We start from the raw sequence: 27,837 nt of genomic DNA, 5'->3' as shown, positions 1-27,837 counted from the left end.
ACACAATAAACAATTAACAATTCTAGGTTTTAAAATCAAAACAGTAACTTCAAATAACTTAATTCCACATAATCCCAGCTAAAACTTCCCTTTAAACATAGAAAGAACTTGGAGATTCTCATTTCTTAAATTACGATACTTAAAAGGAAATGTTACAAAACAGGGCCATATAGAATGCCCCAAGAGCCCCAATTCATTCCTTTTGCTCTTTTCTCTGAAGGCACAATTAATCTAACAACGTTCTAGTTCATAAAAGAAATTGCCCTTCTAGCAGCATAACTAATACAATTGCTTACCAGATTACATCATATAAGAAATAATAAGAATCATGACAGTCCTCAAAATAAGGCAGTCTTTGAAATGTAATAGTTTAGTTCAAGATGACTTATTGATCTTGCCCAACACACTTCATGCAATATCCACGAAATAATTTCAACTCAAACACTCCAACAAAACTAACCTTTTCCCAAAATGTGAACAAGTATGAATCCCAAAATTTAAGGATATGGATATTCTGACATAAGAATTATGGCTTTTCCTTTCTGTTCTATTTCTTCAATACATAGAATTAAACAACCATTAATGCCTGTGGTGCTCATCAGTCATTAGGCATGCCGTCCTAACTGAAATTAAACCTGATTAATTTTTCTGCTATTAAACTCAATTAGGATTAAGAAGACAATGATGCCATTTCAAAAGGTAGCATAGAAATCTGCCTGTAACCTAGTCAGGAAAATGTTAAATTTACAGTAAGTCAATTGTAACTACTAAGGGTGACTTTTTTAAAATTATTCTTTTCCTGCAAGCATGCTCATCAGCTTGCACTGATCTCCACAAAAGTTTGACTATAACCCAAGCAAATGTTTCATCAAGTTCCAATTAAAAATTTAAAACAGACCCAATAAAAATCTTTCTTTCTTTCTGGGGTTTTGGAGTAAGGAGGCAAAGGTCTCAGCAAACTGTTTCAGCTATAAACCCTTCTTTAATTACAGGTAAAGGTGGAGATACCTGGTTTTAAAAATTATAAGACAGGGTTAGCAGGGCTGACTGGTTTTACACAATTTTTCTCAGTTCACTTTAATAACATAACAATACAAAAGTTTACCAATTTGAAACAGACACATTACCAGTCAGGTGACTCCAGTTCTGTTGACTGTATTTCCAACTTTCCTTACATAGAAAATCGGGCATCTCTTCACCATTTGCATTATATGCTGGTCACATCTAACTAAGGAACTAATAATAATAGTTAACATTTTTAGTGTCTGCCCTCTGCTAGGCATTATGTTAGGCACCTTCCAATCATAACAAATTCCAGATCCACACATTTTCCCAATTTACCTTAGTGCCAAACAGTGAAACATCACATTTCATTTAAAATGTTACCAGAATGAATTCAATTACCTTTTGGCTGTGTTCTGGTATACAAAACCTTTTCTCTTTCATGTCAGGCAGAAACCTTCCTACCTTCCTTCTACCTACTTATCCCTCTGCACACACCTTTACATAGGAACACCCATTCACACCACAAACACAAAAACAGACATCCTACAAACTGTAATATCCTCAAGTCATCAAATCATATTTATCTTTCCCTTTATACTTTGGCAAAGTCCAATTAGCTATCGTCCAGGACATCAGGAAAGGAACTACGTTGCTGACCACCCACTTTTGGACATCCCCATGGCTCACCGTGTCTTGTCATGAGGTGGAGGCTCACTAGTTCTTGTCCTCTTTCGGGAACTCACCGACCTTGCCCCCTTACCGGAGGGGAGGCTGGTTAGATCTTGCCGAGGGCTCACTAGTTCCTGCTATCTGTAGAAAGCTCACCAGTCTTGCCTTCTTCCCTCACTAGGCTCAGCCTTGTTTCCCCTCTGCCCTGGTCACCCAGAGACTCACTAGTTCTTGCCCTCTTATGGGGACTCACTGATCTTATCTTCCTGGGCCTGTGCGCACAAACTTACAGACCAATTCAAATTCTTCAGCAGGTGGTGGTCTTTGTTTCCTTTCCAAGGTTTCTGCTTTCAGGTATCTGTCTTTCTTTGGGTCCATTCCTTAAAAGTAAAAGGAAACTCCCAAACCATTCCTCAGACTGCAGGCGGGTGCCTGTCCTAGGACTGGCTGGGAAGCCCTTCTCAGGTAAGGAAGGAAATCCCGGAGAGCCCCCAACTGTGTGGGACAGAGACCACTTACTCAAAAATAAAAACAAAGATTTAGATACCTTGAAGGTAGAAAGGAGTTCATTGCTTTCTCATGAGAAAGGGTACCCTCTTAGTCACCATTTCAGGCCAGGAGAGTACGAATTCCTTACAGAAGTAAAGGCTTATTTATACCCTAACTCAAGCTCCTCCTCCCTAACCCCTTTCCCCTTATCCCATTGGCTGGGCTTTGGGGGGGCGGGGCACAATCTTTTCACTGAAATCTAGAACAAAGGTAGTTACACAAGTCTGCCCAGAGATAAGAAACTGCAGGAAGTTTTTGCAAGGGCAAACAGTTCAGGTTGGGGGCAGGGCTTACTCTTTCTGGTGAAGCATTTAAAAGAAACAGAGTCTGAGTGGGGGAGGGTTTTGAAAGCATCAAGAAACATTAACAAGAACCATTGATTCCCTGAGGAGGCTTCACTTCTGAGAGCTCATCTCTCACAGTAGTACAATATGTAGAGAACTACATTTGGAGTCAAGAATAACTGAGTTCAAATCCTGCCTCAGGTATTTATTAGCCATGTGACCCTGGGAAAGTCAGTTAACCCATCTCAGCCTCAGTTTCCTCAACTATAAAACAGGGATAATAAGAATATTTACCTGACAGTTGTGACAATCAAAGGAGATAATATATGTAAAGTGCTTTGCAAACCTAAAGACCATAGAAATGCTTACTGCTCTTAGCTATTGTTGTTGTTATCATTATTGCTGTTGCTGTTGCTGTTCTTGGTACAGCAAGAATTCTCTAGTTTGGAAAGGTCAAAATCCATTCTGGACTAATGTTCTTCAGCTGAGAGACAAGCTTGGTGCACTCAGGGATCACCTGCTGGGACGTGCCTAATTCCTTTAGCTCTGAGGAATCTCTAGTTTTCCAGACCTTAAGGAACAAAGGTTTGCAAACTAAATGTCTATATTTTGATAAGAAATTGAACCCCATGAGTTACCTTGGGTTTGCTTTCAGAAGCCCATCCAGTTATTGAGATTTGACCATAGGCATCATTGTTTCCTGGATTGATTGATTTCCTGATGGCTTCAGGGTGGGAAGAGCAGTAAAACTTTAGCACAGCCAAAAGAGAGGCTTCTGACATCAGGCTGGTGTCTGATGATGATCTCCCTATTGGGGGGTTGACATTTTTTTTTGTTTGGGGGTAGATTTTTTTTCATAAATTCATTTTCAGACTAAAATTATGGAATGATGGATCTGAGGTAGTGGGAATTGTTTCAGCTCATCTGTTTCTGGTTTCACCTGATATTCCTGGGCAGAACACAGGCTTTAACTCTTTAAGATCAAAGTCGGCACTCCCTGCAGCCCCTACATCTTCATTGGCTTGTGAATGTGCTTTGTTCTTTGCATTTCATTATGCATCCTATTGTATCCAATAATTAGAGGGGCACCCTCATTCTTCAGCAAGTATAAACATCATATTACATAAGGTTTCTTTGTTCAAGCCCGACATGAATAACTATCCTCCTTCCACAAGGTTACTCAGCACCATCAAGCTTTACCCTCATTGTTCCCCAGAACAAAAGCACCCGAGCAAAGATAAATAATCAAGAAGTCATGAGGAAGGAGAAAGAAGATGGAATAAGTCTTTTCTAAAGAAATCTGTGTGCACTCATCTTAGAGAAGGAGCTCAGAGTTCAAGCTTTGTCTCAATGCAACCTTGAATGACAGGCACATCCCACTACAAATTATCCAGGTTTGATATGGTGGGACAGGAAAAACAACAAAGCAATGCACACAACACAAGCTTGCAGTCAAGCATGGGGAGCTAGTTTTCATAAGCCACTGATGAACAAACGCATCTGTGCTCACATACAGGAATAAGCAGAATCCTGCACATCGAACACTATCTTATCAGTAATCCCCCATGATGACAAGCTAGATCTTATAACTTTGACACTGTTAAGATCATCATCACCATATGTTGCAGTCTCCATATGTCTACCTTTCGTCTCTCCTTTGCCCTTTAGCTCACTCACAATTTCTGGTACCTTGTGGTAACTCATAAGGCTAAAGAAGTGGATACGCCTTCCTCTGGAACATCACTCTCCCTTGGTTCTTCTCATATCCCTCTAAATGGTCTTTCCCAGTTTCCTCAGGGTCTCCTCTTCCCAGGCTCTTAATGTACGTGTTTCTCAGGATCTGCCCTCAGCCTCCTCTTCTCATCAGTCTTCTCCTGTATTCAGGCTTCTCTCCCTTCCTCTCCCTTCCTTTCTTCTTTCTTTTTCCCCTCCTCTCCATTCCTCTCCTCTCCCTCCATCTCTTCTCCTTTCCACTCTTCCCCCCTCTCCCTTTTCTTCCTCTCCCTTCTTCTTCTCTCCCTTCATCTCCCTTCCCCTTCTCTCTTTTCTCTCCTCTCCTTTCTACTTCCTTGCTTTTCTCTTTTCTTTCCTTCTCCTATCCTTTCCTCTTCATTTTCTTTCCTTCTACTTGCATTAACTCATCTATCAGGGCAGAATCCAAAGTTCTGGTGAGATGGATAATGGCCTAAAGTCAGTAGGCAAAGTATGAAGACAGTCTGGATGTTTCCCCTGATAACCAGCCTCAATTTGCTTTCCTCCTGTCTAAAGAGAGGATGTTGAGCTGGAAGGCCTCAGACTTCCTTTTAGCCCTAGTCCTATGAGCCTGTGAGCTAATGTTTAGCCTCATAAAGAGAAGACTTGCAGTGAATGTGACATTCAGGTATTTCAAGGTTTGTTCTATGAAGTGTTTAAATTGTCCCTGTTTGACCCAAAAGGCAGGACTGGGTGCAATGGACAGAAGCTTCAAAAGGCAAATAGCAGCTTGCTGTCAGAAAACACTTCCTGAAGCATTTCTGAAAATTGCCATGGGATGTCTCAGGAGATAATGGACACCTCCCCCACCAGAGGCTAGATAACCACTTGCCAGCTAGGTTGGGATGGTCCAGGAGAGGGGGTGGGTCATGATTTAGACTTGATGGACAGTGATGTCCAGCTGCCCTTCACATTCTGTTATTCTGCAGAATCTCAAAATGTTGCATGCATGTGACTCGCCCAAAGTCATGCAGCTGGTAAGTGGTAGAGCCTGGGCAGGACCCTCAGGCAAAACTCTTTTGACTGATGTGATTACAGGGACTAGTCACAAAATAAACATTCTGGAACTAACAGTCATTTTGTCAAACAGCAAAGGTCACCTGAACTAAGATCTGTTGAAGGGGGGATGTGTTAAAAACAGAAGAGAAGGTAGATTTCTCCCAGGTGACTCTCCTGGCTCTTGGGAGAGAGACTTCCTTTCTTTATGACCCAGTATTGTTGGTGAAAATTGCTTAGACATTACATAAAGCCCTGAGCAAGATTGCTAAAATGGCATTCGCCTGAGGTTAGTCAAAAAAGAAAGGGTCTTCTTTCTTTAAAATGATACCCATTCTGCGGTCTCTGCTCTGTGCCCCCCCCCCCAGTAGGACAGAACCTTGTGCCCCTCAGATTCCCCATGGGATGTTCAAGGCTGACCCAGAACCTTTCATTTCTCAAAGGCTGAGAAATTTCCTCTTCTACCTCAAAGCTCATAGACTACAATGGTCATGACCCAATTACTGGGGGATTTTTTGCTTTCATATATTATTAACATGCACACCTTTGGAGGTCACCATGAAAACCATTCCTTCCTGTCCTTCAGTAGCCCATATTCTCTACGTCTGCCAAGATCCTTAGGGCTGGTGGAGAGGGAGGGGTGGTGCTTCCAAAGACATGGTCTCCCTTATTTGCTGGCCAACAGGCAGTCACTGAATGCCTGAGCACTGGGCTTGTGTCTCTCTGTCTGTCTGTATGTATGTATCTTTCCTCTCTGTCTCTGCCTTTCTTTCTTCCTTTTCTGTCTCTGTCTCCATTTCTCTTTGGTTGTCTCCTCTCTGTCTCCATGTCTATCTCTTTACTTTTCCCTTCTTCCTGTGTTCCAACCATGTTTTTTTTTCAAAGTTTAATATCTAGTGATAAGCAAATCTCAGCCAATTTGCATTTGAGTTTTTTATGGAGACAGCCCAAAGTGCTATTGCTCCTTCTGGAGCTTATCCAGCCTGTTTTTCTCCTCCAACTGCCCCCTCAGATTCTGCGGGGGAAGGCTGAAGACATGGCCCTTAGGTGGCCAGACAGACAGACAGCACAATGGAGTCCACCTCCTCAATTGCAGCTGACCATTCTTTTTTCCCACACCTGCTGTTTCTGGACATAACTCTGGCCTTGGTGTTCATTAAAAGCCTACTTTGTGGCACACAGTAACCATTAAATAAACACGTGTTGGTTGATTTTATAAGAAAAATAATAATTGGCATTTCTATGACATTTTAAAGTTGGCAAAGAATTTGATCAATGTGATCTCATTGGCGCCTCGTAATAACCTCGTGAAAAACCTGTTATGAGTATATATTTTTTTTCTGAACCTTTGATTTCTATGGTATAAACACTTAGTGAGAAAACTCCCTCTGGCAATGCAAATCAGCAATTGCTCTACAACTTATAGTCTCTAAAGGGTGTCTGGACCACCGAGAAGTTAAGTGATTTAACAGGATCTCAGAACCATTATACTGAGAACATAGGATCACAGATTTAGAGTAAATCTAATACAACCATGATCTTTCTTGCAATAGATGAAGAAGTTGAGACTTAGACATGTTAGCTGACTCACCATACAGGTAAATATCAGAGGGAAGACTTGAGCCCAGGCTTTTCTAACTACAAACCTCATTTTTTCATTATTCAATAATCTCCACTAACAGAGGAGAACATGAGGTCTCATTAATGTTGAGGAGCACATCCATAGTCGTATATGTGCTAATTGGAGTCAGAGGAGGGATTTTGAACCGATTCTCCCAGACTCTAGTTCCACCAGCATAGATCTCCACAATCTGCTGTCTTTCAGAATGCTACCATTTGGCAGGACAATGTCTGAGAACTTACACACTGCTTCCAGTGATTGATTTCAAAGGATTTGATGCCACCCCCAAAAAGTCAATTTTTAACCACCAGCCTTTATTTTGAACTTATGGTGGGGGGAGGGAGTAGAATTGAACAGGACAAGAGGGTCCAGATGAGTGCTAATCTGTCCTGGTAGAGAGAGGTCCCAGTCCTGCTCTTGCGGGATCTGTCCTAGTGCTGAAGTGTCTCTCTGCTTAATAGTCATTCATTCAATAAGCACGTTCTTAGTGGCTACTGTGTAGCCAGTCCTGTGGTAGGCACTGGATTCACAAACAAAAAGGAAACAGCACCTGACCTCAATGAGTGTTGAAGTAAGCGGGAGGCCTTCTTGGCTTAGAGGAGCCCTCCCTACCGCGCCCACCTCAGTTCCATCGAGCTATGGGAGGTAAGGGCCCATTTCAGCCTGGAAAATGCAGCTATCTCCAGAACTGTGTGCAATGCACTGTGAGGAGCTCACATGCTGTTTGTCCTCATAAGATGCTGACATTACCATGTATGCTTCTTCCTGTGACACATTTCTCTGAAGCTTATTTTAGGTTGGGCACAGAGAACAGGTAAATTCACCCTCTGGAGGAAAGCCCAGAACTTTGCAATTGGAATCCCTTAGAGGAAGGAGTAGTAAAACCATTTCAACACTCTGTATTTCCATAGACTTAAAAGTAATTACTGAGGGGACAAGACAATCTCATTATTCCTTTCTCACACTTATTTATTTGCCAACCAGACCATTTCAAAGGTTTATATTTTTCATTCATAATCCTTGGCTTAGGACTAATGTGGCCATGGCAATATGTCAAGCCTATGGAATCCTCATTTAGACTCCCCTGAGGGTACAGCCAAGTATGCACACCACTGCCCCTATTGTCAGCCTAGGGTGGATGCTAGGGAAGCCGGAGGAGTCACTCCCTGCCGCCTCATAAATATCATTAGTTAATGACAGCATTGTCTTTAAAGAGAGGCTAGGAGGTCCGAGAAAGAGAACTAGACTTGGAATCCAAAAATTGGGATTCAAATATAGCCTCCAGCAATTACTTTCCTGTGTGACCTTGTCCCAGATACTTTGCCTCTCTGGGCCTCAGTTTCTTCATTTGTACAATGGGGTGTTGATAATATTTGAACAGCTTAGCTTTAAGAATCCTTGCAATCAAAGTACACTGCACCACAAAATCATTCATCTCTGCCTGAATCTGACTGAGGGCTGGTGTCTGCCATTCACTGACAGATTGCTGGGAAGATGCACCCCAGGCTTTGGATGAGCCTTGGAGTACATCTAGCCTGAGTTCTTCATTTTTCTAGATGATGACAAGAGATGCAGAGAGGTTGAGTCAAGCACAAGGTCACATGGTAGTAATTCACCACTTACAGTTGATTCAGTTCATTGTTTTGAGAACATCCTGTATGATAACTCAGTGAAAATAGTTTTATTTAAATGCCAAGAAAGTAAGTAGTCCTCATCATTCATAACCATCCCTCTGCTCCCCCACAACTGGCTCACATATGAGCAGGCACTTAATGAATGTTTATTGATTGAATGAATGAATGAATGAAATTGGGGGATATTTCCAAGAGACAGAGCCTGGCGCTGTTGCTGGTAAAAGTCTGAAGCTCTTCATAATCCTGGCAGGAATCCTGAGGGTTACTATTGCCCCACTCCCACAAGCACACCCCTCAGTAAGATCTTCCCTCTTTGGGGTAACAGAGGATGAATAGAACAGCATCAGCAAACACCACAGACACAGTGGAGGAAAGGAGTCATCCTGCCAGCAGGAGCTGGCAATGGAGGCCAAGGCCAACAAGCAAAGTCTGGCATTGCTGTGGCTTTGTTTTCCCAAGATTGGGGGGAAAGAAGAGAAAGGGACTCTCAGCTGATGGTAGACGAGGCATTGAAAACTGAAAACAAAGAAGGAAAATTAGATCGATTCTTACTTAGCTTCCAAACTCTCTGTCAAGGAAAATGGCTTCAAAGCAAGGAAAACAGCACACATCAGCCCTACATGAGGTCAAATCCCTAGGGCCAGATGAACTATATTCTTGGTGCTAGGAATCTGGGACATAGAATGAGGATGAAGGCGCCTCCTGGCTCCCTTTTGTCTCTGCGTCCCCAGCACCAAAAACAATGCCAAGCACATAGCAAAGACTTCCTAAATGGTTATTGATCAATGGATTGGCTGATTGATGTGATTACTGAGCCACTCTTAATAATATTTGAAAGATTAGAGAGAACCAGGCAGACACTACAGGATTGGAGGATAAATGTCATCACAATTTTCAAAATTAAAGAGAGAAAGACAGCAGTGAGACAGTCATTGGCTTCAAGAAGATCCCAAACTAAATACATACTGTGGAAGAGAAGGAAAAGGAAGCCAGATCCAGTGACATAGAGACAGAGATAGGCTGAGGCAGACAGATAAACAGACAGAGGAAATAGTGATTTGAGGGTTGATCTAGCAACTAATAGGAAGTCTTCCTATAAGACATGGCCTTTGAGTTGAGCCTGAAAGGAAGCTAAGGGTTCCACATAGCAAAAATGAAGAGGATAGCCTTCTAGGCTTGGGGAAAACCTCTGCAAAATCATGGAAATGGAAGATAGAATTATATAAGCAGAAAGCAGCAATCAGGAATATTTAAATGGAGCCAGAGTGTGTGAATGGACTGATGTGTAATAGACATAGAAGAACTTGAAATGTCACACAGGAGATGTTACATATTGTAAGAGAAATGGGCAGCCACTGGGGCATCTGGAGCAGCACAGTTGCCTAGTCAGACCTGGGCTTTGGAAAGATCAGTTTGGTAGCCGGGTGTCTGCCATCCTTTATCTTAGGCAGGTGGTGAAAAGGGCTCTGGATTTGGAGGCAAAGGACATTCACTGAATTCAATCCCCAGCTCTATCAGTGCTGTGACCTTGGGCCAGTCACCCCTTCTTTCTGAAGCCTCAGGTTTCCTATCTGGTAAATGATGGTAATATGTTGGCCCACCTTGCAGGATGGTGGTGGGGACAACATAGGAAAGCACATTAGAAATGGGCAAGCGCATTGTAAATGCCAACCAGTAGTTTAGCAATGCTATTACAATGGGTATACTCTTCTTCCCATCTTTCTCCCACCACAGAGGATGATCTGAAATCTCTGGCTTCCAGGCCTAAAGGGCAACATTGCAGCCCATACTTCTAAGGTTAGGTAGGCATCAGAGAACGTTCCATAACCTTCCTGAGACACTTTGATCTGCTCATGCCCACAAGTATATCACAGGCATCTCAAAGCCAACATTTCCAAACAGAATTGGATTCTCTTCATGCCGTTCCTTACATCCTCCTCTTCTTGCTAAGGACGCCACCATCCATCCTCCTAGCCACTCAGAGCTGGGTGGGACCTTAGAGGCCAAATAAGGAAACCCTCTCACAAACTAGGAATGGACATACCTAAATCATAGAGGAAGCAAACATAGAGAAAGGCTTCAAACCCAGTCTTTCTGGATCCAAATCCAGTGGCCTTCACACTGCTGTAAAACAGTTTCCCAGCCCAACTGAGGAAATGACCCATCAGATTCTGTCACCACGTGGTAGTGATAGGATGACCTAAGGTCATGGCCACCTGACCCAATTCAGTCTGACAATCACTGACAAAGCATCCATGATGGCAGGGCAGGGTGCCAAAGCACCCAGCATATAGGAATAGGAAAAGGCCACCCCCTCGATAATTCATTCGACAGCCAGCTATGAAGCCAATCCAGGAACAGTGTGGCTGAGATGGAGGTCTGCAGAAATAGAACTCTCCTCTGTTTCTACCCTGCACTACAGGTGTTCGTACCCGAGTGTGAGCTTTACAGGCAAACAAGGACTCTGATGAAACGAGCCTTCAGAATCAGCTTCTCCAAATGCTACATCCTTTTATAAGTAAATGTGAATTTCCACCAGTCACAGTTTCACTATAGGAATGTTTTCAGATTTAGCATACCCTCTCCCCCTTTGTTCTGCTCTCTACCAGACTGCACTAAAAGTGTTGGTGGATGAGAAAGAGGCTGGGGCATCACCAGCACTTTGAGCTCTGGTTTCCAATGATCAGCGTGGTCTCAAAGGGAAATAGGCACACTTTTGGAAGTAGCAGTTTTCATAGTCACAAACCTAGAACTGAAAGGAGCCTTAGAGATCACTGAGTCCAACAGCCTCATTTTACAGATCAAGAAATGGAGGCCCAAAGAGGATATGTGACTTGCCAAGGTCACACAGGTAGTGTGAAAGCCAGGATTTAAACCCAGGTCCTGGCACTTCAAGTTCCCTGTTCTTCCCACTGCAACATGCCATACCCACAAATCTCTAAACAAATATCGGTGAGGTGATCTGGTGGAGTAAAGAAGAGTACAGGACTTCATAGTCAGAAAACTTGAGTTCAAATCCTGCCCAGCAGCAGCTGGGCTGCCCCTGATAAAGTCTCTGAAGCTAGCCAAGTCTGAGTTGTCTCATCTGTGAAATGAAAGGGTTAGAATCTCTTCTGTGAAATTATGAAAATACTGCTTGGATTCCCCATAGCCTGAGGCTCCACAAGATAACGGATGTAAAGCATTCTTGCAAACCTTAAAGTGCAACAGCAATGTTTGTGGTTCTTCTTTGAGGGGATTGGAATAAGGTGAGCAGTAGACTAAATGCTCTCCAGGTTGATTGGATTAAACAAACATCAATTAAGCACCTACTATGTACCAGTCCCTGAGCCAAAGCTCAGAGCCCAAAGACCCAAATCAATCACTCAGTAAGCGTTTACTCAGAGCCTGAGGTGTGCCAGCCACTGTGCTAGGTGGGATGGGGCCTACATGGGGGGAGGGAATACAACAAATGTAACAACAGAGAGAAAAAAACAAGCAGCCCCTGACCTCAAGGAGCTTACACTCTACCTTGATGTGTCTCTGGGTTGGCCTACCATCACCAGGCTATAGGAATAGGAAATAGGAACAGGAAAAGGCCATGGGCAGCCAGGTCCCAGAAGGCTCAGGAATACCAGGCAGAGTGCGCCCACATGGGCATCTGTAATGCAGAATGCTGAGTGGGGAGCCTGAGAGAAAGCAGCAAGATGCAGAGCAGGAGCCTTGGTCAGGACCAGGATTAACTGCATTTTAGAAATGGGAAGACACATAGTCTGAAGGTCCCACAGGAAGGAACATTGATCAGGGGAGAAGAGTGGAAAGAAGCTGACCGTGGGCCAAAAACAGAATTCTAGAAGAGAACCATTTTCAGCTGTGACTACACAAGCAGGGTTCTCTTCCCAATGAGCAAAATGGAATATTTAGCCCAGAAAGTACAAAGTCAGATCAAATTTCCTATTTCTCAAAAAATCAGAAAGAACTTAATGAAAAATACTACAATTATGAAAACTGGACAGTGATTAAATTAACACGAGGTGGCTCCTCCCAGAACCATTGGCTTAATGAGCTGAAGCTGGCAGTATATATTAATACTTTCAGATGTATTTGCATACACTCATAACAGGTTCCAACCAGATTTTAACAGAAATGTAATTTTTTCCTATTATTAAGTTGGGAGACTTTTTTCCCATTAAATCAGATTTCTGACTTCTTCCCCTGGTGAGTATAGTAGTAAGCCATGAATAGGGACCAAAAATTCTCTGGTTAGAGAATAAAAAGGCTTTCTTTTTCCTGAAGTCTTTTCCATTCCATTTCCCAAAAAAGAAGGAAACCGAAATTGTATAGAACTGGAAGTCCTTGTAGATCATCTGTTCCAACCCTATCCATTTACAGAGGAAGGAACTGAGTCCCAAATAGGTCACATGCCTAAGTTTCTTAAGGTTGAACAGCTGGTTAGTAGCAGACATGGAATTGAAACCTAGACTCCTGACTCTGTCTCCCATTGCAGTGCATAGATGCTCTCAAGAACTGCTTGCTTCTCCCCCTTCTCCTCCTACCTCACTAGGGCAGCCTTCAAAGCCCAGTCAGAAAATACTCCTAACTAAATATGCATAGCCCTGAGGTCATAGCTCTGAGATTTAAGAGCTAAGAACTTGGGTCTCCAGACAGGGGCAGTGTCCAACAACATAGAAGTTGGACTAACAGGACCCACTATGCCTGGTGGTCTGGACTGCTAAGAAGCATGGGAAATCAACCAGAAATTTCATTCACCATGTAGGTGAAGAAACAACTCAGCCTGAGTGACTCAGTCACTCCCTAAATCTGAATTCTAGAAAACCTGCCTGGGGCTGAGAGTCCTGATGCTTGGCCACCCTTTCAAAGATGCGTTATTTTAGAAGCATGGCTTAGAAAGATAATTTGTGAACATGGGATAAGGGACTTCAAATGAAGAGAGTCCTTAGAAATCATCTAGTAGAAGCCCACTTCATCTTACCATTTGGAGGGTCACAGACTTAGAGCTGAAAGGGGTGACCTAAGAGGTTATGTGTCCAACCACCCTTCTTTAACAGATTTAGACACCGAGGCCCAGAAAAGTGAAATCCCTGGTACAATGACACACAGGTGGTAAATGGTAGAGCTGGTTTTCAGAGCCAGGTCCTACATTCACCACTATATTTGATACAGTGTCTCCCTGTGTTTATGCCTCACTTGATACAGGGAGCCAGGGAATCAGTGAACAAAAGGATCTGTATCAGTAATGAAAGTACCATTTTATACCTGGCTTGATCCATAATACGCACAAATGCATGGGAGGCTCCTTGCAGCAGAGAAACTTTTAAGGCATTTTTTTCTACCAAGGCAATGGGAATTTTTATACTCTGCAGACAAAACCCTGTCGGGAGTTGAATTTCTGGCACATTTCTGTCCCTTGTGTGATGGGGAAGATAATATCTGCTCCCCCATTCTCATATTTTACTGGTTCAGTGGGGAAAATGCTGGATTGAGAAAACCAGGTCTGCTCTTTACTCTAAGAGACCTTGGGCAACTTATTTCCCACATCTGGGCCTCAGTTCATTTTCTGTTAAATGAGAGGATCAGACTCCCTCACCTTTGACACCCTAAGTCTATGATCCTATTATCTTGGAGGGAGGGATGGATGGAGGAAGAGAGGGATGGAGGGATGGAGTGATGGATGGATGGACGGATGGATAGCACTGAGTACTTACCATGTGCCAAACATTCTGCTAATCCTGTGACAACAAAGTCCCTGCTCTCCGGAAGCTCCAACTCTAATTAAGGAAGACAGGTCACATAGAAGAGGTCCTAGATGCCCTGTGGGTTTGCCTACAGAGCAGATGACTAGGCCCAGGAGTCCTAAAGATTCATCCCTGGGTACGTTTGCATAATGATTTACAAAGCTGAGAGATTCAGAATATGAGTCTGTGGGTATGGTTGTTGTCTCCGTACACTCTTTGTTTGTTCAAACAGTAAAACCTTTTGCAGAGAAGTGAATAGAGGACTCTCCCTGGAATCTGAGTGATTTCAGTGACTGCCCTGCCCACCATATTTATTAGCTATTGGACCTGTCTTCTTAGATTAGATGATACAGAGGAGATACCAATCTTCATTTGGTAGAGGAAGCTTCCAAACCAGACATTCTCTAGGCTGTTTGACCCCTATAATTTTTTTCAAGTTGTTCAGCCTCTCTGCTTTCCCTTTCAAATACCCTGTAATCAATTCCTCCTTTTAGTGCCACCTTCCCCAAGAAACGTTCTATGATTCTGGCCCACAATGACAGCTAAGGCCCTACCCTCTCAACACCCTCAGAGCTCTTTGTGCCTCTCTAATGCACTTCTCACCAAGTGTTCTGAGACATCCTTTGTGTCTCATTCCCCCATTAGACTGGGATCTTCAGAGACCTGATCTACTCCAACCTCCTCTCTCCTACAGTAGCACAAAGGACTCTGAATGCTGTGGGCTCACTAACTGGTGTTTGTTGAACCCATATGCTTAAAGAATTATTGGTGGGGAAAAAAAGATTATTTTTTTTTCATAGATGGAAAAATATGCAAGGAATGAAAATGCAATCTGAGGCACCAGGAAGCACAACTAAATCAAAATCCAGGGAGGAAATAGTGTTCTCATCTTTCATATGTCCCTTTATTTGCTGAGTCTTGGAGCACATTTTCATAGCACCCTCTTGGTCAGAGACAGCAGGAGTCCAAAGGAAGCAGAGGGATTTGTTCCATGTCTATTTTAGGAAATTTCTTTCAGCCAAAATTTCAACAGAAAAATGGACTGAACAGACCCTTGCTAGGAAGAGAAACTTAGCATGGGCCTTCTGAAATGTATTCTAGGCTTTCAGACAAGCTTTTGAGATCTGAAAAATGAACATATTTCAAAGGGGAAGTTTTTGCCTGCTAGGGTTTCTTTATCCTAAGTAAAAACATTTTTATGGAGTACTTGAGGGCAGGACTCTACCCCCACCTTGAAAAGAACATAGCCAAGACAAGTCCATTCCTGGATCAAGGGTCCTCAGAATCTACTCAAAACCATAATTCATAAGCCCCCACCAATGATTTTACCTTTATTAGTTAGCCAAAAGGCTCAATAGAACACCAAATATTTCCCAAATTAATGTATTTATTAATATGTGAACATGTTAGCTTACCCTTAGAAGAATATAAACTCCTTGAGGCCAAAGACTATCTCCCTTTTGTATGAGTGAGTGATGTAACCTGTATGGGTCCCTTCTAGCTCTGTCTCCCATCCCATGATCTTGTGTCCCTTTGAGCTCCCTTTCAGAGAATTATCATTGTTCAGCAGTTCTCATTATATCCAACCTCAATTTACCTGTACTGCTTTTACTTCGTTGATTCTATTTGCTACATGATAGAACTGGGAAGAATTTTTTAAGTCAGTCTTTTTTTTTTTTTTTGCTTTGCTTCTAAGACACATGAGGAAAGACTGGGAAGAAGCCTATTTTCAACTGCACATATGAAGGAATCGCAACTTTTTTAGAGTGAGAATCCCATTAGAGGTGAAAATGGTCTGAGAAGTTAACCCATTGGCAAGTATGATCGTTGACTGCTGAAATAACACCAAAGTGAGAGGATTGGTTTGTCTCACGTGGGATTGATTCTTAAGTGAAGAGACTAGAGAAAGAGACTGCCTGCCTTTGAATGTGGAGACTACTCCCATTTTTATTTGTTCTAGACACAGGATAGCTCTCTGAACCAAGCACTGAATTAACAGAAAACCAATTGTGAGAGGGAATCAGAGGGAGAATAACCTATATCATTTGCCATAAACAAGATGAACCAGATAAGCAAATAGCTGGAGATATGGCTTCTGGTGGCCAGTCAGCTGTGTGAACTCAGGCAAATGGCTGAAATTCTCTGAACCACAGTTGTCCCACCTTGGTCAGGACACTAACTGTCAATCACCCTTTCTAAAATCTGAATTGTTCTCATGGACTGTTTTTTTTATCTCCTCTGCATCTCTCTCTCTCTCTCTCTCTCTCTCTCTCTCTCTCTCTCTCTCTCTCTCTCCTCCCTCCCTCCCTCCCTCTCATTATTATATAATATCTGATTATTTTACAACCAAATAAAGCTTTACCAAAGAGCTATTCTTCTATAAAGAACATGGGGAGAAATTTGCCTTAGTTAGAAGGCAAATTATCACACTTTCCTTTGAGCACAAATTATCTCAAAAGAACATTCTAAGAAATTAAAATAATTAAAAAGGTACTTCATAGCCATCTTTCTAGATCAAGTGTTCTTACTGATGTGTGTGTGTGTGTTATGTGTAATTAATCCCTTTGGTAATATAGGGAAGGTAGAGATAGAGAGATAAAGGTGGTTTGTAGATATAGATCTAGACATATATCTCCCTTTCTCAAAAGTCTCTACCCTTAAAAGGCTTTCATTCTAATGGAGAAGAAAAGGGGAATTGGAAAGAAAGATGGGAGCTGGCATGGTTTGGAGAAAGCTGGGAAGTGATGTAGCTTCTGGCGAGAGAAAGAGAAAGTTCACCCATTAAAGTCAGGGAACTTAGGCACAGAGTCCAAGATTGTGGTAGAAAAACATTGAAGATGATGGCCCAAGTATAGACACCATATTGAGAAGATGGCCAGAGCCTGAACCTGCCATTTTATGGTCACAGGAATTTCCAAAAAGAAACTTCTACCATTGTGGGTCAGCATCATCTTTTCTACCTTTAGTCTTACAGAGTTGCTTAGAGAAATGAGAGGTTAAAGGACTTACCTAGAGTGACACAGTCAGTGGGCTGTTGGACTTAAACCTATGTCTTCCTGTCTCTAAGGACAGCTCTTCATCTACTATTCTATGCCTCCTTAATAGGGAATTCAAAGAAGGCCAGAGAAGCCAAGAGGTGTAAGTGAAGAGGATGAGAATTTCAGGACTAGGGCACAGCCAGTGAAAATAGATAGAGTTAAGAAGGATAAAAATCCTTGGAAAAGCTGCTGTGGGTAATGAGCTAGTGAATCAGTTAGAGATGTAAGGATTGCCTTGCCATGGTGAGGGCTCAGTTCAGACTATATAAAATAAATTTATAGTGCATCCAGTTAGCATGGTTTTGTGATTTTCCAATTCAGCAGCAGCAGCATGTGAATAGGAGGGAAGGAAGTGGATACTGATAAGTAATCCAAAGCTGGGCTTTAGCAGGGAAATATCAGTGGTAGGAAATGGGGCAAAAGATCAAGAGAAAAAATGCAATGTATACTTGAACTGGTTCACTAAGAAGGTGAAACTTTGAGAATGGAAACAGTACAGGGTTGATGGCCTGGAAAAGAAGTGACAGGTGTAGGGTTTGGAAATCATAAGGAAGACCAAAAGAAAATGAGTTAGGGTTTGTAAGGCATAAGGAAAGATGTGGTAACAACAGATTGTGAGCTCATCAGGGAATTTCAGAGTTTGTGAAAATGAAAGTGTATTTCTGGTTGAAGACAAGATCAGTGATACGACTATCTCTGTGTGTAGCTAAGGTCGGGTGAAGGAGTAAGCTGAGGAACTAGAGGGTAGGAGTTTGAGGGAGTGTTAACATGAATGTTGATGTTCCTACTATGAGGGCAGGACTTGGGGAAGAGAGAAAGAATAAGCCAGGCATTGGACCCATTGAGGAAAGAAAGAGAGTGTCCTGGAGGTAGGAAGCTTACAGTTCCTAGAATCTTGCTTGGGTAATAAATAGGAGTTGAGTGAACTTAGAGAAGAAGCCCCACTTTCAGATAACTGGAGATTCCTTCATTCAACACCCTCAAAAATGTGCCCCTTTCAAGGATGACCCCCTGCACTTACTTGGTCTTGTCATTTTTGTTTTCATCAGTGACATTTCTGCTGTGCAAGCAATGACAATGAGATAAGAGCCCAGTTGATGCCTTCACTGTCTTCATGAGTGAAACAAGGTTGTTAAGCAATTTTCCCCTTTTTTTCTGCTTGTCCTCATTCTGATTTCAACCTTAAATGCTCCCAAGATGATACGGTTTAGTTGGGTCTCTTGCTCCACTTTTCTAAACTTGCTTGTCCCTCAAACCCTCTGTCTGTCTCATGAAGTGATGCTGCTTATAATTTTCTACCATTCTCCTCCAGAAGATTTTTAAAAAATGTTTGTATTCTAAACCTGTCTCCCCTAGCTGCTACAACAGCCAGGCAAGAAAGCACAGAATTCAAAAGTTGGAAGGGATCTCAGTTTTCATTGAGTTCAACCCATACCTGAAAAAGAATTCACTCTACACAACCCCCACCAAGTGGCCAAATGCTTGAAGAACTCCAGGGAGAAGCAGCCTGCTATGTGCTGATAAAGCCCCTTTCCACTTTGAGATAGCTTTGATTTTAAGTAAATATTATTTCTCACTTCAAACTGAAATTGCCTCTTTTTTGCAACTTCCACTGACCCTAATTCCTCTGGGACAAAACAGAGCAATTCTAATGCTTCTTTGATATGGCCTTTCAAATACTTGAAGATAGATAGCATCCATGTCCCATCCCCATACCACACTTCTCTTTCCCAGGCTAACCTTCCCTAGTTCCCTTCAGTCAATGTTTGTACAGTTTATCTCTGGACACTCTGGCCTATCTGTATCAAACTTCCTAAAATGGAGCACCGAGAGCTGCCCACAGCTTCAAACTGATCTGAACAAGACAGAGTACCATAAGACTGACCTCCTCATTTCTGGAATATACGTCCCCTGTTAATGCTGCTCAAAACCACATGAGATCCCTTCACTTATTGTTATACAGAGATATTGTATGACCAGTTGCCGCACTTCCTAAGTTCCTTTGGTTTGCTTGTTATGGTTGTCTATTGATGTCTTTTTGTAAATGGTTATAATCAGAGTCAATGTCTGTTTCTTCATCCATTCTCCCTTCTTCAGCTTTCTAACCTCTTTCCTGGTTCTCCTACCAATCTACCTGCTGCTTCTGAGTTAACTGATTGGTCTTCATCAATAGCATGCTTAGCAATTTGGGGTGTTTCCCAAGGTTCTCTTCTGGATTATCTTCTCCACATCCTCTCACTTGATGACTTCAACAGCTCTTACGGGTGAAACAATCCTTTCTGTACTGATGGCTCCCAAATCTGTCTATCTGGACCTGGGGCAGCTCCTGTGCTGCAGTATGTCAGTGCTGCAGAGCCTCCTTTTCTCTAGCCCCATGTCACCAATGGATTTCTTAAAGTGCATGCGCTGGACAAACATGAAACTCAGCACATCCAAAGCAGAGCTCTTTATTCTCACCCCTTCCAAGCATCCTATTTTGGTCAAAAGCATTGGCACGCTCCAGTTACTCAGATTTTCAACTCTATTGTCGCCTCAGTTCCTAATTCTCACCCACCCTCCCCCGTCCAGTTGTGCACCAAATCTTGTTGATTCTACTTCCGCATCTCTCATATCTATCACCTTTTCTCTGCTCATGCTGTGACCACTCCCCAGGCGCACCTTCATCATCTCTCACTTGGAGTATTTCCATAACCTCCTAATTGATCTCCCATCTTCAAGTCTCTCTCCACTCAAGCACAACATTCCATCCTGCTGCTCTGTGCCTTGGTCAGTCAGGAATATGCATTTATTAAATACCTGCTGTGTGCCAGGCATTGTACTAAGGGCTGGGGATACAAAGAAAGGTAAAAGATCATCTCTACTCTCAAGGAAATCATAGGCTAATGGTGGGGACAACATCGAAACAATTATCTAGATCTAGGCAGGACGGATTGGAGACCGTCAGGAGAGGGAAGCACTCATAATTCCCCATGTTTGTGATGTTCTAACCTCTCACCTTCACCTCTTGGTCTCCTAGACTTTCTTCAAGGCTTGGCTCAAAGCCCACCTGCTTCAAGAGGCCTTTCTAGGTCCCCCCAGCTGCTAATGCCTTCCCCTTTCAGATTACCTTTATCTCTTAAAATAACGAGATAATGTAGTGGATAGAGCACTGGGTCTGGAGTCAGGAAGATCTGAGTTCAAATCTAGACTCAGTCACTTGCTAGCCATATAACCCTGGGCAAGTCATTTAATTTCTGTTTGCCTCAGTTTCCTCATCTGTAAAATGGGGATAGTAATAGCACCTACCTCCAGGGTTGTTGTGAGGATCAATAGAGATAATATTGTAAAGTGACTCACATATGGCAGGCACTATATACATATATTTACATGTTATGCTCTCCATCAAAATGCAGCTCCTTGTTTTTGTCTTTCTTTTTGTCAGCGGCAATTGCCCCAGAAACACAATAAATGTTTGTTAACTCACTGACTCCAGTCCCTTCTTCTTACATTTGCCAAAATGATTGTCCTAAGGGGTCTGCTTTTTCATTCATTCATTCATCATGTTACTCCCCTACTCAATAGAGCCGCAATGTTCATCTTTTGAAGTGCCCCAAAATCTGGCTCCAGCCTGCCTTTGCCATCTTATGATGCATCACTCTCCTGCTTAAACTCTGTGGACCAAGCAAAATGACCTTCCTGCTGGTCCTAACACCTGACTTTTCAATGGCCCACCTCTGCACATTTGTACTGGCTGTGCCTCATGCCTGGAATGTGATCCCCCTTCATCTCTGCTGTGTAGAATCCCTTGTTTCTCTTAAAACTCTGCTCAAGCACCAACTTTGGCAGGAATGCTTCCCAATCCCCTTAGCTGTGAACGGTCTTTCAGGAGCACAGAAGAAAATAATAGACTATATTTCTCTTTGTGAATGTGCTACCTCCTACAAGGAAACTTCCAGAGGACAGGAAGAGCTTGATCGTTCCCCTTTTCTTGCCAGTCCCTAAGACAGTGCTTACTAAAAGCTTGTTGTAATATACAACATGTAGATAGATATGTACCTATATCTGTATATATGTGTAAGCACACATACATACACACACATACACACACACACACACACAAACTGCTAGGTGGTGAGGGTGAACAGATGACAATAAAAGAGGCCCTGCTCTCAAGGAATTTACACTCTATTCAGAGGGGGACAGTAATAATGTGAGAGTGTGTGTGTGTGTGTGTGTGTGTGTGTGTGTGTGTGTACATATATTTATGTGTATGGGAAAGGAAAGGGAATCAATATTTATTAAGCACTAACTTCATGCAAGGCACTGTGCTACGTGCTTCTTATAAATATTATGTTATTGGATTCTCACAGTAACCCTGCAAGATGATGTTTATTATCCCCATTTTGCACTTGAGGAAACTGAGGCAAATAGAAATTCAGTGATTTGCCCAGGGTCACACAGCTAGTCAGAGGCTGGATTTGAACTAAGTTCTTCTGGACACCAGGCCTAGCACTCTATCCACCAAATATCAGCTGCCTCCAATTACATGTATGTGCATATTCATATACATATGGTATATATGAATGTAGATGTAGATGCTTAATAAATGCTTGTTAAATGCTTAATTCCCAGATCGTGGCTACAATTCCCTAACCAGGCTGGTTCTCCTCCAGTGCACTTATCACCAGTGTCCTTCTGATAGTTATTGGAGAAAAAAAGGGAAATTGGTCATCTGTGGAGCTCTGTTATTCACATCCCCTTCTCCACCCCTCATCCCAGACAATAACGATGTGGTTGCATTGAGAATGCCCCAGCATCTATCAGGTTATTATTTTAAGGAATATAGGAGTACGTTCTGGGAAACTGTGTTGTGAAATACACTTTACATTTAAGAAGGTGAAAACATCAGGCTTCTGTGAGATACAAAGGCCCGCTCAAGGTATTTATTGCATGTGTAATGAACCCAGAGGTACTGGCAGAGTCGCTATTTCCAATCACAGGAGTAGGCTAGGGACTGAAGGTTATTGATAGACTAGTGAGTCTCAGACCACAATAGAAGTCAATAGAAGGATTCTGAAATCTGTATTTATATTCTGTGAACATGCTTCCCATATAAATGGAGATAATGAGCAGACACTGATTAAATTGTCCACATGAATATTCATGGATCACCTGGACCTCCATGCTAATTCCATTCTTTGTAACTGTGGCTGCCTCTGAAGAGCCAAGCTACTCTCTCTTCCTGAAAGAGGAGCTGGCCACTCACCAACTGGGTAGAAAGGCAGAGCAACGGGAGCATCCCAGTTCCACTGTGCAAAAAGATACTGTTTCAGGAAACAACCCCATCCATGTCAGGGAATGATGCGGCCCTTGGATGCTGGAAGCTTTCTTCCCCTGAAATGTGCTTTATTATGGCTTTGTACACAACAGGCAAAATCCAGGATGGGGGAAGGCCCCCTTTCCCATGAAAGTTTATGTTCTTAACATTATGTTCATCACCCTGAAATGCCAGCCTCGAACATCTGTGCTTGGTGTACAGAGCACCAGACATCTGGATAATTTGGAAGATCACCACTTTTTGACTGACATTTTCCATTTCCATCCACAGAGGGCTGTAGCTCACAGCTTCAGAGCTGGAAGTGACCTCATTTCAGAGACAAGGAGCTAAAGTCCAGACACATGAAGTGACTTGTTCTGAGACACTCAGCTAGGAAGTGTCTGAGGAGGGAGCTGAAGCAGGGCCTTCCTGACTCCAAGTCCAGCACTATCCCTGGGTCTCAGCTTTTCACCCGTCTCCTTAGCTTCTTTAGGATTAAGATCATCCATTCTCTTCATTCCCACCACTCCTTCCATTGTTTAGGCTCTTGTCACCTCCTGCCTAGAGGATATCAGGTTCTCCTGCCTCAACTCTGCCATCATCCTGTCCAATTTACACCCCACGCCAACAGCTACATCAATGCCCAAAAGTACTCATTAATGTCACATACACACACACACACACACACACACACACACACACACACACACTTACATACACTTACACACACCAGGATGCCTTCCATATTTCTCCACTGCCTATAGAATAAAGTCCTGCCATTCATGGCACCCAAACTCCCTATCTCTAACATGACTTGACCTCAGATTCAGGGACTTCAAAATAAATGGTGATGTCTGTTCAAACAAAATGAACTCCCAGTTCATCAGTTTCTTCACATCCCCTGACCTCCCCCTTCACTGTACCCCAGGCACTCAGAGGGATAGATGACCATTGCCCAGACCTGACAAAGATTCACGGTCATGGTCCCACTGCCATAATCTTGGACTCTAAAATTTCCCTCTCAGATCATCGCCTCCTATCCCAGTGCCTCATTTCTCCTAATCCAGTGGTCATCACCATGATCTATATTCCTCAGCTCATCCCAGACCTCCCAGTCCAGCACCCTTCCTCTGGCCTAATTCATGTCCTTTCACAGTTCCGATCCTATGGCTGTCCAGTTCAGGTCACGAGTACCTTGAGTCCCTGGCTTGTGCGTAGTGGGAATGCCTTGCTAGATCCCATGCCTAAGTTGGATGCCTTAGCCACTGCAGATCCCAGCTGATTCCTCTGCTACTGCAACATGTCACTGAATCGTGTTGCAAAGGCATGCCACTGAGCTGAATGGGCCTTCTAATGATTTATAGTCTCTAATATCGGATGAAATCAACATGCACATTAATACCTCAGGACTTCAATGCAAAAAAATGGATGTAACAAGAGAGGGAGGAGAGTTAGTAAATATGCCTCAGAAATATTTTTTAAAATTCCAAAGATCTTCACAGGGTGGGAAACCTCATTCTTAAATACCATGAATCTTTTTTTAAAACTAGAATCAGGAGATGCTGGACATAGAAGCACTGCCTCATGTTAAAAATGAAGCTGACTAGATTTCAGCAGACACAAAATGACTGTTTACTATTATGGGAGCCATTCCTACCCCAACAATTCTGGGCACTCTGACCATCAACTCATAGAGAAAAGGTCAAAATCAATACCAAATTAGAAGAAAGAGTAAAAATGAGAAGAAGATGTGAAATACAATTAAAAGAACTCCAAGATACTTGGTTTCAACTCCTGGAAGGTCACTGATGAGAATATCCCCATCAATAAACACAATAGTCAGAGCAGCAAAGACTTGTGGTAACAAAGAATGGGAAACAAAGTAGATGCCCATACAATGGCTAAACAACCTGTGATAGTGAGGGTAATGGGACACTACTGTAGTGTAATGTGGTGAATAGAGAAGCACGTGAAGATCAGCCTGAGCTGGTGCAGAGTAATCAGACTCAAACACGATGACATATACAATGACTAAAACAATATGAATAGAAAAAACACCAATTAAAAAAGGAATATTGCAAAATGACAAAGAACAAGTGTTGCCACAATGAAGAGATGTGAGAGGAAAGCTGCACCCCATTCACTGAAGAGCTGGGAGGTCCACAGATGGGGAACACTGCATATACTTTCTGGCTTTTTTGATATATTGATGTTTGCTGATTTTTTTTCTCTATTCTTCCCTTTTTTTTTTCTTTAAAATAGTATTTGCTTTGTTAGATGGCTCTCTAGGAGGCAAGAGGGAAGGAATATGGGAAGATAATCTGGTGATGCAGAAAATAGAAGATACTGTAACAATTTCTATTATAGATTCCAAATTGATCCATGTAAGCAAGCTATTAATGCTTTTTAAAAATGGGAAATGATAAAATAAGAGATATCAGCATACACAATCACCATTTCCTAAGAAAGTCTAACCAATGTAAATCAATCATGAAAATCAGGAGCAATCATTTCATGTAGTAAAGTGTTGATTTCATTGACGAAATGAGATCTGTGACAGGTAAGAGAAACATTGGTTTAGAATGGAAGTTATGATACAGCAGAAAGAGCATAGATTTTGGAGTTAAAGAATCTGGGTTCAAATCTTAGACTTTAGACAAGTCACTTTCACTTGCTGAGCTTCAGTGCTCTTATCTGTAAAATGAGAGCACTGGTCCTGTCTAAGGTCCCCTCCAGCTCTTAATCTATCACCCTGTGTTCCTATAAGAATAGAAATTGATTTGGACAATCTTACAATCTCTCAACTGACAAGCATTTATTAAGGATTTACTAGAGCAGAATACTGTTCTAAGCTCTGTGAACATAATGACATAATGGACATAATGACAAGGGTAAGAAGGACAGTAGAAAGCCATGACAGGATCATTTCATAGACAGCATGGAGAAAGGGAGGAAAGAGCTTAAAGCAAGTTTCAAAAGACTGATTAATTAATCTAATTAATCCAGACTAGCTGTCTATTGAGAGTGATTGAACACTCATAGACATCAGAAGTACTGCATCGGTATTACCACCACGACAAGGAACCCAGAAGAGGGCCCTCCCTCATCAATTTTCTGGGTTTTGACAGGCTCATATGGATGGCAGTCTCATGGTATAAGAAATGAAGGATGGTATGTGATCTGACAAATTAGAAGGAGTCCCCACACTGGTGAGATCATAAGTCTATAAAAATATCAGTATCAACTAGGTACTTCCTGCTGAAAGACAATCCTTAACTCTTTTCTGATTGACCATGACACTACCCCATTCTGTTCTCTGATTTCCCTCCTTGACTATGACATCACCCACAACATGTTCCAAATCTTCACCTCTCTCCTCAAGGCCCCTTCACTGATGGCTCTCACCTCTGTTCAGCTGAAGACCTCACCTCCTACAGAACCAAGAAAACAGAAGGTTTGTCATGTGCACTGCCTTCTTTCCCATTTTCCTCCAAACCCATTTTTCCTCCTTTGCACCAGTCTTAGTAGGCCCTTCTGTATATCAATTTTAAATCTATGCCATTGAGCCCACCCTATCCATCTCTTCTGGAAGGTTGCCCAATCATTCCCTCTCACTGATCTTCAATCTTCCTTAACAAGTGACTCCTTTACTGCTGCCTACAAACATGGCTAGCTGTCTTCCAGCCTCAAAGCATTGCCATCCCCTCAAACTATCCTCTATATCTCTTCTCTCTTTCACAACCAAACACCTAGAAGACATAGTAACATTCATCACTTCAATTTCTTCACCTCCTAGTCACTTCTTTTTGGTTTATTGAGTTACTTGTTTTTAATTTTAGTTTAATAAATATGTTTATTTTCATAAACATTTATAATCTATGCCTCCCATTCCCTGTCCCCAACTGAACAAATTAAAAAGCAAAAGAAACCTCTCTTTCCCAGCATGTATAGTCAAGCAAAACAAATTCCTACCATTGGCCATATCAAAAATATCCATCTCTTTCCACATTGCAATTTTATCCCCCTCTCCGGTAGTATTGTTGAGTGTCCTGCTTCATTTTCAGTTTTCTGGACTTCAGGTTTATCACTGCAGAGTTCTAAACTCTTTCAAAGTATTTTTCCCTCTATGTTATTGTCATTGTAGAAATCATTCTCCTGGTTCTGCTTACTTTGCTCTTTGTCAGGTCAAAGAGGTCTTCCCAGTTTCTTGTGAAATTCTCCTTTTTATCTTTTCATATGACACAGTATATTCCATACAGTAATATTGTTCAGCCATTCCCCAATAGGACTATGTACTCATTCCTCCTCATGAACTTTCTCTCCTCCCTTGGCTTCTATTACAGCTCTCTCTCTCTCTCTCTCTCTCTCTCTCTCTCTCTCTCTCTCTCTCTCTCTCTCTCTCTCTCTCTCTCTCTTCTCCTTCTTCCTTGATGGTTACCCTTCTTTGTCTCCTTTGCTGGACCATCCTGTGGCCTCCACCTATCAAGCAGTGTATCCCCCAAGGTTTCCAGAGCTCTTCTCTCTATATATGCAACCTCTTGGAAGTCTAGTCAGTTCCCATTGTTTCAATTATCACCTCTATGCAGGAAGTTCCCCAGTCTTTACACCCCCATATCTCTTCTAAATTCTAGCCTTTCATTGCTAAAGACCTGGAGGATGTTTCCATCTGAATGTGCCATAAGTATCCAAAACTCATATGTCCATGACAGAATGTATTATCGTCCTGCAGAAAGCTTCCCCACTTCTTGGAGTGAGGAAGTGGGCACTATTATCTGTCCAATCATCCAAGTTCAAAATCTCAACACCATCCTCTTTCTCTCTGCCTCTGTCTTTCTGTGTGTTTCTGTGTCTGTGTGTATCTGTCTCTCTCTCTATCTCTCTCTCTCTCTGTCACTCAGTGTGTGTGTGTTTTCCAAACCCCCAATCCAATCTGTTGTCATATTTTTTAATACTATTTCCAAAGGCTCTCTCAGAAATTTCTTCGTTTCTCCCCCTACAATCACAACCCAGTTCAGATGTCATCATCTTTCTCTTGAACAATTGCAACAGCTTCCTGATTAGTCTCCCTACTTCCATTCTCTACCACCTCCAATCCCTCCTCCAAATAGGACCCAAATATCATGGGATATCAGAGTCAGAAAAGACCATCAGCTTGGACCCACCTGAACAGCAATACCATCACAAACATCACTGAAAATTAAACTTCTGCCTGAAACCTTCCAGAGAAAGGTGAGTGCCCCTTCCTGAGATGGCTCATT

Source organism: Phascolarctos cinereus, unplaced genomic scaffold, assembly GCF_003287225.1.
Source record: "Phascolarctos cinereus isolate Bilbo 61053 unplaced genomic scaffold, phaCin_HiC Scaffold_3;HRSCAF=262, whole genome shotgun sequence".
NCBI classification, from domain to species: Eukaryota; Metazoa; Chordata; class Mammalia; order Diprotodontia; family Phascolarctidae; genus Phascolarctos; species Phascolarctos cinereus.
Note: the sequence above shows the minus strand (reverse complement) of the source record.